This window comes from Silurus meridionalis, chromosome 2 (assembly GCF_014805685.1).
Source record: "Silurus meridionalis isolate SWU-2019-XX chromosome 2, ASM1480568v1, whole genome shotgun sequence".
In the NCBI taxonomy this organism is placed as follows: domain Eukaryota; kingdom Metazoa; phylum Chordata; class Actinopteri; order Siluriformes; family Siluridae; genus Silurus; species Silurus meridionalis.
Window position 1 is genome coordinate 29933551 of NC_060885.1, and position 14857 is coordinate 29948407.

The following is a 14857-nucleotide window of genomic DNA, read 5'->3' on the forward strand; positions in this document are numbered from 1 at the left end:
TTATGTCAATTTATTAATTTAATGCTAAAACAACTCAATCCTGGAATTCATTTCAAAGCAAAATACTGTCATTATCAGCAAGGAAACTTGCCTGAGATGAGTTATCACAGATTTTATAGTTAAATGCACATTTATTAGAGTCACTGCTGAGAAATTAATTCAAAAGTGCACTTGTACGAAAGCTAATGTAGACCAGGACGATCTGGAAAAGTAGATTTAAAATCTTTGCTTTTCTCACCTCCTAATATGAAAGCACTGAGACAGTGTGTGCTGTAACAACAATGAGGTAGTAAACATTAAAGGCCGAAATCTAGACTGCAAAACCTATACCCAATATAAACTTATGCGCAGACAAGAAATGTGAAATAAAGTGTTTTTGATGAAAGTGGTTGAGTTGGCTGGACTTTCGCAAGGCTACAAATCAGAGCAATCACCCAAGGCAAAGATAAAGATTAATAATAGAAAAGGAAAGGTGTACAGTAATTACAGTGGATGGAAGGAAGGTTTATACATGTACAGAAATGAGAGGCAGAGTGCAAATCCCAAGGTCATACAGAAGCAGAGATGAAAAGCGCAAACAAAATGAAAAAACAAGGCCAAACATTACAAATGACAGAACATGCCTCAGGCTGAGCGGGATATTATGCAGAGGCTTCACAGCAGGTACTGTAAGAATCCTTGAGGGATTTGGGGTGCTTTCATATATGCAGTGTTTAGTCCGTTTGAATAAAATCTTGATGCGTTTTCCAATTGGTGGTCTCAGGCAGCTTCGGTGTGAACTCTACGGCGAGAAAGTGAATCGACCCGAATGCAGGAATTGAATCAATCATGCAATGTTTAAGGTTACAGAATTGTTTTTTTAGCAAATGCGAGCCACAAAACTAAGCTATGAAACAAAAAGAGGAAAAAACCCTAATGCATTAAATCTAACCCATACTCTGCAATCAGGAACTATAAGGTAAATATAAGGTAAATAAATCCTTTGCTAATCCGTGTAGAGCAAAAAGCTCATCGGTTGGAGTTGGACCGTATACGGTATATTGTATATATATTTGTGATAGAGTTTATTGTGTGACTTCGGGTGTGTGTGAGTTTCTGGAAGGAGAGGAAATTTGCATTCAGCAAAGCAACATCAAGCTAAGTGACAGCCCGAATGTTTTACAAAACACGGCATGAAAGATTTGCTCTAGATGAAACAAGGATAATGTGTTTTTTTGGGTTGAAGGCGGGACAGAAATATGAAATTCTATTCCTCTCTTACTAAATGTGTTTCTCAGCTTGTTGTGGAGTTAGCCATTTCATTGTGTATGTGTGTGTGTTTCGTTAGTGCTATCAGGAACCTTATCTGAGAAAGTACACGGTCGGAGATTTCATCAGCGTGGCTGTGTTTGTGACGACTGAAGCAGACAGTGCTTTTATTAGATGCCATTTCCAACTGTATGCTACTGATGCTTGTTTTGATGTCGAATGAATCAGTGTCTGTGTTTTTATCTTAGGAGACGAATGCTAATTTTTTTGCATGATAATTTGCCTGTACATCAAAACCAAGAGCAACTATTTTAAGTATAATAAAAAACTTTTACCATTAAACTTTTTGCATCTCTCCATTAACTGTACAGTATATGCTAAGAGCATGCTTAATAAAGAGAACTAAACTAAACTCCATTAAAGATGCTATTTAGAACCTTTATAAAGTTTTTTGTTGAATGCTTGTGTGCAATTTCACGTCTCAGATGTTTCTCTATTGCCTGGAGTGACCTTAAAATAGGTATTAGCCGAGTCATGTCTCAGATATATATACGTATACGTGCACACTCACACATACACACAGACGGTTGTGCATGAGTCCCTTACCTAATAGAGTCTTTACTTCAGGTCTGTGAAAGTGAACACCAGTTGCATCTGAGACAGAAATACAGACAAAGAAGAGAAAGAAAACAATAGAAATGATAGAAATGATGGAAATGATAGAAACAATAGAAAGAGAATTCCTGTGAAGAATCACTCTATAATCAAACTCATCAAGTAATGAGCGTCCATTACACACCACATGTTGGCAAATGACACTCCATAAAATTGCACCACTCCGAACACACACTACACACATAAAGAATTCAGTTCAACACATTTCAGTGATGGAGAGATTAAAAGTGAAATAAACAAGTCAGAGAGGGTAAGAAATGAATCAAATTGATACCCCAAATTAAATATCCCAAACTTTACAAGGACACGTGTGCGCTCATTTGGGTTTTTTGAGAGCAAGCGAGAAAATCAAAGACAGAGTTAAAAAAAAAAATCCTTCAGTTACAAAAATAAGTCAAAAGCAGCACTCAGATAAATGAGGTAATGAAATATGTCAATGGAAGGAAGGGCAAAAGAAAAAAACACTACACTGAAAAGTCACCTTATTTCCGAATATATTGGGAAAAAATTTTTTTTACTTACTTGCTTACTTGATAGATTTATAGCTCTTTTAAGTCATGCAATCCTAGAGTGCCCTCTAGGAGCGAATCACTTTGTGTTTGTTTTTACACGTGAGACTGCGAGCTGCACAGAGAGTGCTATATTATAATTATTATTTATTAATTCTTTAATTATATTTGTTAATGAATATATTCATTTTATTTAGCACATTTTCATTATTGTCATGTTTCTTTTGGAATTTTTGTTTCGTTTGTTTTTTTTTTTTAAGTTCAGTACTATTTTACAAGGAGTGTTTTTTTATTTTTTTATGCAGTACCCATTTAAAAAACTAGTTGATTCAGTTGATTAATCGGTTATCGGCAAATACGATCCGACCAAGCTATTAGTATCTGTAAAACCCATTATCAGTCAACTTCTAGTTATTAACATAGCATAATTACTTGTTAGATGCACCCACCAAACATATGCATAATCAGAAATAAGTAAATATTTTGATTCCAACAGCAATGAATATGAAAACATTTCATTATATTCTTTTAAAGTTGCACCTTGTTCCAAAGAGCTGACACTAGAGAGTCCTTACTAAAGTGTGACATAACGTTATTTGATAATGACTTTGATAAAACTGTGATAATAATGATTGTGAAACATTCTCACAGTCAGTAAGATTTCCGCAGACGCATTATTTGCCTTGAGAATGTTGATGGAGAAGTATAGAGAAGTTCAGAAGGAGTTATTTAGAAAAATCATTCGACAGGGTGCCGAGAGAGGAGTCGTTGTACTGTATGAGGAAGACAGGTGTGTCAGAGAAGTATGTGAGGGTGGTGCAGGACATGTAATGAGGACAGTGTGACAGCAGTGAAATGTGCAGTAGGAACAACAGATTGGTTTAAGGTGGAGGTTGGATTGCATCAAGGATCAGCTCTAAGCCCTTTCCTGTTTGCAGTGGTGATGGACAGGTTGATGGACGAGGTCAGACAGGACTCTCTATGGCTATGATGTTTGCGGATGATATTGTGATTTGTAGGGAAAGTAGGGAGTCTGTTGAGGAGAGGTGGAGGTACACGCTGGAGAGAAGGGGAATGAAATCAGTAGGAGTAAGACAGAGTACATGTGTGTGAATGAGAGGGAGGGCAGTGGAGTGGTGCGATTGCAGGGAGAAGAGGTGGAGAAGGTGGAGGAGTTCAGGTACCTGGGGTCAACAGTGCAGAGTAATGGAGAGTGTGTTAGAGATGTGAAGAAAAGAGTGCTGGCAGGGTGGAGTGGGTGGAGAAGAGTGACAGGAGTGATTTGTGCAAAGGCTTTGGAAATTTAAATGCAAAAGTAATTGCAATTCCGTTTGAGTTTTGGCAGACTACGTATGCAACACAGAGAAAACGAAAAGCATACGTGGAAATTAATATTGCTATTTAAATATTACATAGTCATAACTCGTCAGACACAGAAAATAGTGTTGCAAAGGGACTGCTTTTCCATTTGAAATTTGGCAGTCATTGGTTGTTTGCGTTTTTGACTGCATTTGGATTGTCACATTTTATGTGTCCACATATGGAAAACTCACTTGCAAATACAATTTGCATTTCCTTTTGAATATATATATATATATATATATATATATATATATATATATATATATATATATATACACACACACACACACACACACACACACACACACACACACACACACACACTCACACACACACACACACACTCTGATTGCATGACTATCACGTAATCCATGCACAAATAACACCATTTACAAGCAGGAACAAAGTTTGAGGGAACAAAGTTTGAGGGAATTCAGAGTACTCCTACAGCTCTATATTATGCAGATGGCCTTTATTTCTTCTTGCTTATGAAACATTGGTGTGTTTTAAGAGCTCCAGTGACTGAAATGGGGGTGATGCAAGGACTTCCAATAGGACTCAAAAGAAAATAAGGAAGGACAGAGAGAACAGAGAACGAGAGAGAACGTCTGGGAGTGACCTGTCAAAAATGTCCTTGGGAGCTCATTACTACTTGCCACCTAATCAGTACCAACGGCAGCAAATATCACAACATGCTGCTTTTATGGGACAACTGCGAGTCTCTTAAGGTTGTTCAATGGCTTTTGCTCAAGCACACACACACACACACACACACACACACACACACACACACACACACACACACAAACCCTCTCCTTGTTCCTGTTTTCTCTCTTCATATAGGCTCGATGTGAGCCCCAGCAGTGCTGTTTAAGTATGTGGATATGAATTTGCTGACACTGCACACAACATTAAAATGAATACCCTCTACCTTAATCCCACTCACCGAGAGTAGACAAATGTTAGAGACAAAAAAATGTTGCAACAAAGCTACACAATTTCTTAACATATATCACAAGTTTCAGCTCAGTTTCCCCCCACATGGAATAAGTCATTATGACTCGACCAGTGCATGGTGTTATGGGAAAATATCAACAGTCAGAGTGGCATGATGAGTCTGATATGAAGCAGAGCTATTGTCACCAGCTCGTGGTAAATATATATTTCCATATCAGCATGCCGAGGTGTTGTATATGTTGTAATATAAAAGCAATTTGCTAAATTTTACTTAGTAAAACTTACTTAGTTTTATATTTTATCTGTTTATAGTTACGTTTAATGTAGTGGACAGGGGAAAAACAAGTTACTTTTATTGTTTTCGCTTAGTATGCATTTTTCCTCTTGCATTTTCTTGAGAAAGGCAAGACATAGTTGAGGTTAGCAAGACATAAAATGCATGATTCAGAGAAACTGCAAACTTGGTTAAATAATATATAAATGAAAAGATATCATCTACTTAACTGTTTTGCTTATTTCAGCATACCTTAACAAATGTCTTCATTCGTTCCATCCTTCATTCATTCTCTCAATCGATATGCAGAATTGTCAGATCAATTCTTGAAGCTGTACAGAAAACAATAAAGAATCATTATGCAATTATGCATATGCTAAACAAAATCTAAGCTTTTCCACAGACTAAAAACCACGTTTCCTGTACGTGAGCGAGTAGCCACAGTGACACTGCACTAACTTTAGTTTCTTTTTTATACCCCTGGCATTGTTGTGTATGTTTTCAAGTATAATATTAATAAAAACATAAAAATGCGCTCAAAATGCTAGTAGGAGACTAAACAAACTTGCGAATTTAACTTGGTTGAAAAGGATTGCATTCGATACACATGTGCACCAAACCGAAACCCCTTTTTACCGAAAAACGTCTGTACGGATACGTGTACAGTTACACTCCTACTTCTGATTGTTGAAAACCCCTAGTCTCACTCCTAGTCTCATTCACTGCACTGCACATTATCCATATGAAGTATGTTCTTCTTAAATAAACTAGAACATATAACAAATGCAGTGTTAACCCTTTATTTAACAGAATATCGATCCAGTCTTAAATCTTTCTTCATTTACAGAGTAGGCCTTAATACACCCGAACATCCAGAGCCTAGAAACTCAGACCTGCTTTATATCTGATGAAGCAGACACCAGTGTAGGCCATGATATAAGCAAGGAAGTTGAAGATAAGGATGGTGGGAGAGGAACGCATGAACATATGTTAGCTTTATAAAGAAGCAGCGACAGAGTTATTAAACCTGCAGGTGATTAGCATGATTGTTTGAACCACTGGCGCTTTCATAATTCTTCTCCTCTTTCTCAGCCCTGACGCTATTCTCATTCGAGACTATCAGATGCTAATCTGATAGACAAATCACAGCACGGCAGAAGGAGGGCAAGGTTGTTGAGATTGCTTTGCTCTGGAGTCAAAGCCCATTAAAGAGATTAGCATCAGTAAGGTGTGGAGTTAGCATAAATTAAACGTAGTATAACTCGCACAATTCAGGTGACAGTTTGAATTGTATACTTTGCATATCGTGGGTAAGATGAGTGTGTAATGCATCACTGTGGATGCATTCGATGACGGTTTTATTATACTTGAATCCGAAAGGGGGAAAACGCCTGAATTTCCCTGGTGTGAGTGAGCTGTGACAAGTGCAGGATTTGGCTTTAGCCGCTTAGCTGAAACCATAGTGGACAAATACTGAAAGGGGGTTATGCAGTGTTGCCTTCAGCAAAAATACTATTCCCCTAATACCGCAGCGCTCAAAACGCAGACTTGCTGCTCGATGTCGAATTCCCAATACGCTTAGCAATAAAATGTTTTTTCATTTCAGTGTGCACACATGTCGCCTTGTACCAGTCATAGCCCTGTTTGCTAACACCTCAATTAGCGGTTCAGAAACCCAATTAGTGACTAATTGCCGGAGTTGGTGCCATATGCTCAGCTCCAAAAAACCTGGTTCATCGGAATCCACAGTCAGTAAAATACGTGTCATATTAACCAGTATCGCGTAATGAGTATCCTGCTTTAACTGAAATATCCAGCACTTAAATTTTTCCACTTCGAGATGGACAGAGGCAGACGGGATATCGAGTAAGACACATGGAGGTTTTCCACCTGTTTTGTTGTGTGGACAATAAAATATAAAACAGGACCTCTTCTTTTTTTTTTTTTATCTCTGCCCATGGTAATCAATATCACATCCTTGTATCTGTGTGTGCATGTTTGTGTGAAATACAGAGGAACATTGTCAAGTCATTCTGAAGTGGCTCTGCTCTCTCGCACATCCACAGCATGCACTCGGTGAAGATTTATGGCTAAATTATGAAGTGTAAAATGAACTCCGATAACGGGAGAGGAGCAGCACAGTCGAGAGCTGCTGCTTCAGCAATTCTACTGAGAGCTCTGCGTATATGGGACTACACTCACAGACATGGCTCTATACCCTCAAATCTACACATGTGCATGCACGCACACATATATATGTATATACATATCTATATCTATCTATCTATCTATCTATCTATCTATCTATCTATCTATCTATCTATCTATCTATATATATATATATATATATATATATATATACACACACATCGATATAAAAAAATTATAATCCGTTACTGCTCTTAAGTAGCTTTTTCGCGTATCTGTACTTTACTTAAGTATATCTATTTGGGGAGATAGTCGTTAAGTTTTATTTATAATAAATAAAATAATAAAAAATGTACTGGTTAAGCACACAGCAAGCCACTAATCAGGGTTCAGTGAGCGCTCTGTTTTTAACTTGTTTTGATTGCCACTTGGTGGTATCTACTTAGCATGAACATACAGTTCAGCCTCAGTTTAACAGCAAGCAGAACATTTCGAAAGAAATAATGGAAGGAAGAAACTCCTGACTCGAACTTGCCGCAACACCCGTGGCCTTATTTGCGAGATTTCTTTTTAAACAGCTGTAAAGGAGGTTTTGGGCTCAGGATAATTGTAATAGATATCAATCAGTGTTTGACTCATTAATATCATTATATTAATAGACTGGTGTGCTAAACGAAATGTCAGAGTATTTTTACATAAACTGCATTGATTAAGCCAAGAGTCTCGTGACAAAAATGATAATAGGAACATTATAGCTGTAATAAATCATAATACTCTGGATACGTAAATACATTTGAAGGCAAATATTTTCGTACTTTTACTCAAGTTTAAAGGGAGCACTTTAACTTTTACTGGCGTCATCTTTTACTCAGTGCATCTCTCCTCCACCAATCCAAATATCATCTCTCTTCTAAATTGTTACTTGTTCTGAGAAAAAATTTCTTCCTTTTGACAGCACCCTGTTACACTGTGGAATAAAGGAAAAAAAAAACTTTGCTGCAGTTCCTGGTCTAAAATCTGGATGAAATATGAAGATAATTTAGCCCAAGTCCACGGTGTCTCTGCCAGCAGGTGAAAACTTGGCTATAGACAAATCTTACAAACTAATGACTGCAAATTTATGTCCAAAGTTTTTTATGTCCTAAGCCACCTCAGTATCTTATAATAAAGAGAATATAAAGTAGTGTGAAACATCCAGAACTCTGTTTCAACTATCTCCATACTTGTAAGGGATAAACATCTGTATTATTACTTATACCAAATATTCTGAAATGACTTTGGGGTGTGTTGGGGAAAAACATTTTTCCCCCTATAACTTCGCTTTATTGCTCTTATACCACAATAATGAGCAAAAAAATCAGTTGTAAAGAATGACAGCATGTTTTTAATCTGCTTATAGTTGCATTGGACTTTACCTTAATGTAATGTAACTCATGTAATAGTTTTTTTCCGCCTTTGAAAAATTTGACAAAAAAGCAGAATGTGTTACTGAGGAAACCAATAAAAAGATAAGTTTTGCTTCAAAAAATTGACACTGGAGACTCTTTCCATAAACTCTAAATGAAACCCTTACAGAAAACTTGTTTGATTTAAATTCCGCTGGACAGAACTAATAAAATAGTCACATTCATGTCAAAACTGAAAAACAAGGATGAATGGCCGAAAGAGGAATGCTTTTACCCACAGTGTGGTGAAGCCACATCAGAGAGAAAGCATTAGCTAGAAAGGTAGAATGAGTGTGCAGATGCTTTTCGTGATGAGTCACGGAGAACATTGTTCAACCACTTAAATATCAAATTGAACACGGCTCCACATATCACAGCTTTAAATCATGTTCTGCGTCCATCATGTGTTTTTTAAACCCTTTTCCATTGGAACCCTGCTCTATCTGTATGACTAGCCTGTCTCTATCTCCAGCTCGGGCACAACAGGGAATATCAGTGAAATTCGAGAAGCTGGATGGAGTGTAGTATAATATGTGGCATCAATTTAGGCTAGTTCTCGGTGGGTTTAAGGGGGAAAAAAATCCCTCATAAATGTAATATTCATGATTCACTATTAAAGTGTAAAATAGAACCTCACAGCAGTCAGTGATCCTCATCTGGACATGCCTGACCGGCACTAAGGCTTGTGCAACCCTAATGGCTGGGTTTTTTTTCCCTGACCGGGGATCGAACCCGGGCCGCAGCGGTGAGAGCGCCGCATCCTAACCACTTCCTGATCAATCAGTACTGAGAATATGTGCCATAATTGTGTATAACAACAAACAGAATGTTATACATACACCACATAGTGAATCACATATTACTGAAAATACTTTTTCATCCAATTGCATGCCAATGTACATATATTTAAGAGAGCAATCCATTTTTTTTTCATAATTCTTTTACAGAGTATAACCTTTTTTTTACACACACACACACACACACACACACACACACACACACACAAACACAAACACACACACAAACACGCACTCCAGTCACAACAATGCCAAACAGATCCATGCTAAGGCACACACCAGAAGTGGCAAAACATGATTAGATGCCATAGACACTTTTCTGGTGGTGGAGCAGATGGCCACTAGTGACAGAGAATAAGAGTGGGTGTGTATGTTTACATTTATTGCTAGACAGACTACAGGAGAGGATCTGCAGTGGGGATTGTCCATTGAATGTTACTGTGTGTCATCTATAACATGGAAGAACTTTTATACTTTCAAATCATACTAATGTAGCTTAAAACAAAAAAAAAAAACAAAAAAAAAAACAGAATTCATAGCTTCTTACAATCTTTTTTTGACCTTCCATGTCCTTGGTACACAATTTCTGAGAAAGCATTCTTAGAGAGCATACATATTTTCTTTTCTACCTATTAATTCAGCCAATTCTTTTCTGCTGTTTTTATTAACCAATTCAATGAAAATATTTATTAATCATTCATCTTTTTTTTTTTTATTAAAGACTGTATTATATACTTCAAAATAAACCAGATCTTATAATAATGCTTATTATGCATATATACGTGTTTTCAAATGATATTCTTGAAAGTCTAATGAATTAAATTGACCGTTTTTGTAGACTTCAGAAGAAAAATTTGCTGAGAAATCTTGGAGGGAGCTGTACATTTAAACAGTGTATTTGCTGGATGTGTGTACTCCTATTAAAACTTTATATTTACTGTAAAAACAAAAAAAAAATATCTTCTTAAACATTGCAAATTGCTTTTATAGCTGATGGAAATGTCTGATTTAGTAGTGGCCAATCAATACAGGTTTAAATGTGAAAGTGGTGTATTTGAGTAATGTATTTTCTTTTTAAGTTTAACTATGAAAACTTTTGTGTTTACCCAAAGATTTTTGACACTCATAAAGAATTGACAGCATGCCAGGCATGTCATTGTTGCATATTACATAAAAAAAATAGGGTGACTTTTTTTTTCTCTACTTTTAAATCTTTAGAAATGACATGGCGACTTTGTTCTTGTTTGCCAAGGTCGAGCAGTTAATCAAAGGCATTCTGCAAACAGAAACGCCAAAGTACTGAAAATTGGAATTGGAATTTGCTTTTATTTGAACATGCATTAACATTTAGTCCCCATTTGCTGTTATAATAACAGTTACTGATGAGTCCAGTCTACATTGCAGTTTATTCCACATGTGTTCACAATAAAGTTGAGGGCAGAGCTCTATTGCAGGCCATTGAAGATCTTCCACTTTAAACTATGTAAAGTATATTTTCATGGAGCTGGCTTTGCTCACAGGGACATGATTGTGCTGGAAAAGGTTTGGGTCTCCTAGTTTAAGTGAAGGAATAATGCAATCCTAAATGATTGTGCGCCTTCAAATTTGCGGTAACAGTTTGAGGACAAACCAAATCCAGCGGCAGAAGTCAGGTGTTTGGAATATTATATGAAATATTGTTTATTCTGCATAATATTTATTGGAGCTACAGAGAGTTTGTTTCTTGAATTCCCACTGCCAGAGCACATCAGCTTTGAGTTTATTATTTGTTATTGACTGAGATTTTTATTGGGAGTGACGAGGATGGACAGGATTAGAAATGAGTTTATTAGAGGGACAGTGCATGTAGGACAGTTTGGGGACAAAGTGAGAGAGGCGCGATTGAGATGGTTTGGTCATGTGCAGAGGAGGGTCATGGAGTATATCAGTAGGAGAATGCTGAGGATGGAGTCACCAGGAAGGAGGAAAAGAGGAAGGCAAAGGAGGAGGTTTATGGATGTGGTGAGGGAAGACATGCAGGTAGTTGGTGCAAGAGGCAGATGTAGAGGACAGAGTAGTGTGGAGACAAATGATCCACTGTGGTGACCCCTAATGGGAGCAGCCGAAAGAAGGAGAAGATTATTTATTTGCTGACACGTTATTGAGGTCTGGATTTAAACTCATTTAGTCGAATGAGTATAAGAACTATAGTAATAATAAATATAACACATTTGAAAATAGCATTATTTCTCCCAATGTACGTTTAAGAAAGGGGAAAGAATGCTGTAAATAAGCACCGATTCTACAAACAGGCAAGAACGATAAACAATATATAATCACAGGTCTGGACAAGGACACCAAGGACGTGTCCACCGACCTGAGACATGAGCAGCATGGAAATGGAATGGAAAACTAATCGCAGCGAATGTATCAGCCCATGATAGCGCTAATATTCTGCCTGGGTATGCCTCAATGGCATAAAGTCTGAATCGGAACAAACCTGTATGTTGTGCTTTGAAACGTATGTATTCAGTTGTTTTAATCATAAATATGATAAATTGGTTTCAATATTAAATCTCTGAACCATTTAAGTGTAAAATTGCAATTAAGTAAACATGCATGTATTAAAATCTGGTGGACACTTGACCGGCTTTTGCCCATGTCTGATAGCGTGTGTGTGTTTTTTTCTGGTACATTTTTATAGTGTTGATGTTGCATGTTTTATGTTGATGCAATTTTTTATAGCATAAAAGATTCTCATGAAAATTATATATATATATATATATATATATATATATATATATATATATATATATATATATATATATATATATATGTGTGTGTGTGTGTGTGTGTGTGTGTGTGTGTATGTAATATATAAAACATCTCTTATGATAACTGCGATATAAATCCCTTGTAAATCACTGCCATTTTTACAATGTGCATCAGTTTTAGCAACTTCTTTACCAGGACTAATGTGTTTTTCTTTCGAATAATGAGAACTCCATGTGTGTTACTCGAGATCACTTGAGGGAGAGTTTAGTGAAGGAAGAGTTATGTTGTATTTCCCACAGGATGCTCCCTGCCATTGGTGGTGAAAGATGGTAATTTAGTCTGAGGAAGTGCTTCAGAAAAGTCATTTGCAAGCTTATTAGTGGCACGGCTGCAATGCAAAGTCGAACGTTTTATTTTTAAAACATGTTGTAGTTCGATTCAACAACTAATGCTGACTCAATTATGATGGCCCTCTGAGTATAACAAGTTTCTATTGCTTTCAGTCAACAAGGCTCTACAACATACTATAGTCTGTAACTGGTTTACTTTTTTTAAACTGATTTAGTTTTTTAGTCTTAGAACAAAACTGCTGTGGTGTAGGAGAAATAAAACAGTTTGAAGCATGCTTTCAGAGGAAAATAATGAACGTTAGCTGTGGTAGCACACACACTATCACACCAGTGTCACTGCTGTATGCTAAGAAGTACATCTTATGGTTTTATGGGAGTAATTTTTCCTTTTAAAGATGCGGGAGAGAGGCGAATTTTAAATAGCAAGAGATCACCTGCCGTCATTGTTTGCACACTTACGTATGTGGTTAATAACTAATAAATTAGCTAATATGTCAAAATCATATCTGTAGTTGCGTCCCTGCTCAGAATGGGACATTTGATCGATGTAGGTGTGTGTTTTTCACCTGGAACAGTGGATGACTTATTCAGGTCAGATGGTAAATCAGGCAACTGTGTGTATGTGCGTGTGTGAGAGAGTGTGTGTGTGTGCCCAGTCACACTACAGGAATAGCACTGCTGTAGGGCTAATATTGCTGAAATACCACTGATGAGCGTTAAGGCTGCTAGGACATCTGCTCCAGATCCCTTACATGACAGGTATTGCAATAAACACTAACACACTTGTACACAGATGTGAAATTCACACACACACACACACACACACACACACACACACACACACACACACACACAATCTCTTGGCTCACACTTTATCCTAACTCGACTCCTGTTGATAATTATTATTCATAAATATGTAATTTAAATCTTAAAGCCAATACTCTGGTTGTTTCCCATGCACACACACATTTCATGGTAACATAATAGTTCAGCATCCTGACTCAGCATGCTACATCCAAAGCAATAAACATTTTAATTGCACTCAGCAGTGCGGATTTCACACTAGGGTGACTAGCAGAGAGGGATGACAAAGAAACAGATGAATGGAGGAGGAGTAAAAAGGGAGGTGTAATTCATTAGATGGAAATTACTCTAATATTTAGGCGTCAATCAATTTTAACATACACTTTAAAAAAAATACAAAAATGAAAGAAGCTGTAGAAGAGTCTTTTTCATTGACAATTCTCTGAAAGAAACATCATTTGCGTGAAAAGTTTAGTTTGCTCATTTTCCAGAAGGGGGCCAATAATTTTGGAACTGGCCTTCCACAAATGTACCGTATAGAAATTTAATAGGCCGGTTTTCTCTCCTTTTCTGATTACAGTCATAACCTCCAGGTACAACTACTGTAGCTACAGTAGGGCTGTCCCTGGGCAGTAATTGCATTTCGGTTTAGCTTAATGATGAGCATGAAACGTCCTCATTTTCTGTTATAAGAACCTCCACTCTACTAGGAAGATGTTCCACTAGATTTTGGAGTGTGCTTTTGGAGATTTGTGGAGATTTCCAATGCATTCGACAAGATGGTGTTTATTAGGGTTGAGGTTTAGAGCTCTATAGCAGGCTACTACAGATCTACCAATCCAACCCATGTAAAGCATATTTTCATAGAGCTGGCTTTGTGCACAGACGCATTGTCGTGCTTGCAAAGGTTTGGATCTCCTAGTTCCAGTCCATGTGACTACATGACAACAGACTAGGTGTTCATTCAACACTCAGGATTATGAGGTGAGTGTACGCAGGACACCATGAAAAGTTGGCCTCAGAAGTCCCTGTATGTTGACCCATGTTAGAGACATTTTGTGCGTCCTAAATTCCTTTCGATTTCCCAAAATTTAGTTTATGAACATGCTATTACTCATTATATTATCTATTATCTATGCAATTCTCCATTGTATTATCTGTTGTGATTAGTCAAGAGTAACACTGGCTGCTGGTGGAGCTAATTGCAGGAAATTAAACTAGATTCTTAGCCTGGTAATTCAATACATATTATTAAAATTCTATGAATATTATAGAACTTTTTTTAAAGTTCTCGGTGACCTTTTGTAACACCAGTCATTACTGACAAGCCAGAGTGTTCAACCTGTATGCTAAAGCACACTTACACACACCCAATCAAGACACATAAACTTATCTGACATACTCAGGGTACAATCCATCTTTTGTTCTTTTCAAAAAGAGAAGGACGACGTCTGTCCTCCATCTTCCCCTAAACCCTATTTCCCTCCTGTCTCTTAGACTTCAAGGGCAGCCAGACGTGCATCATATTTTAGCC

At 37.1% G+C, this 14857-nt stretch overlaps 1 long non-coding RNA gene across 1 annotated transcript in view; it reads right to left on the reverse strand.

Annotated features, from left to right (window-relative positions):
* LOC124376074 overlaps window positions 1-5331 on the reverse strand; it is a 30791-nt gene extending 25460 nt beyond the window's left edge. The window contains exon 1 of the long non-coding RNA XR_006923769.1: window positions 5278-5331. This is a non-coding gene — a long non-coding RNA (uncharacterized LOC124376074). The remainder of the gene's footprint in view (window positions 1-5277) is intronic.
* Between the last annotated feature and the right edge of the window lie 9526 nt (window positions 5332-14857).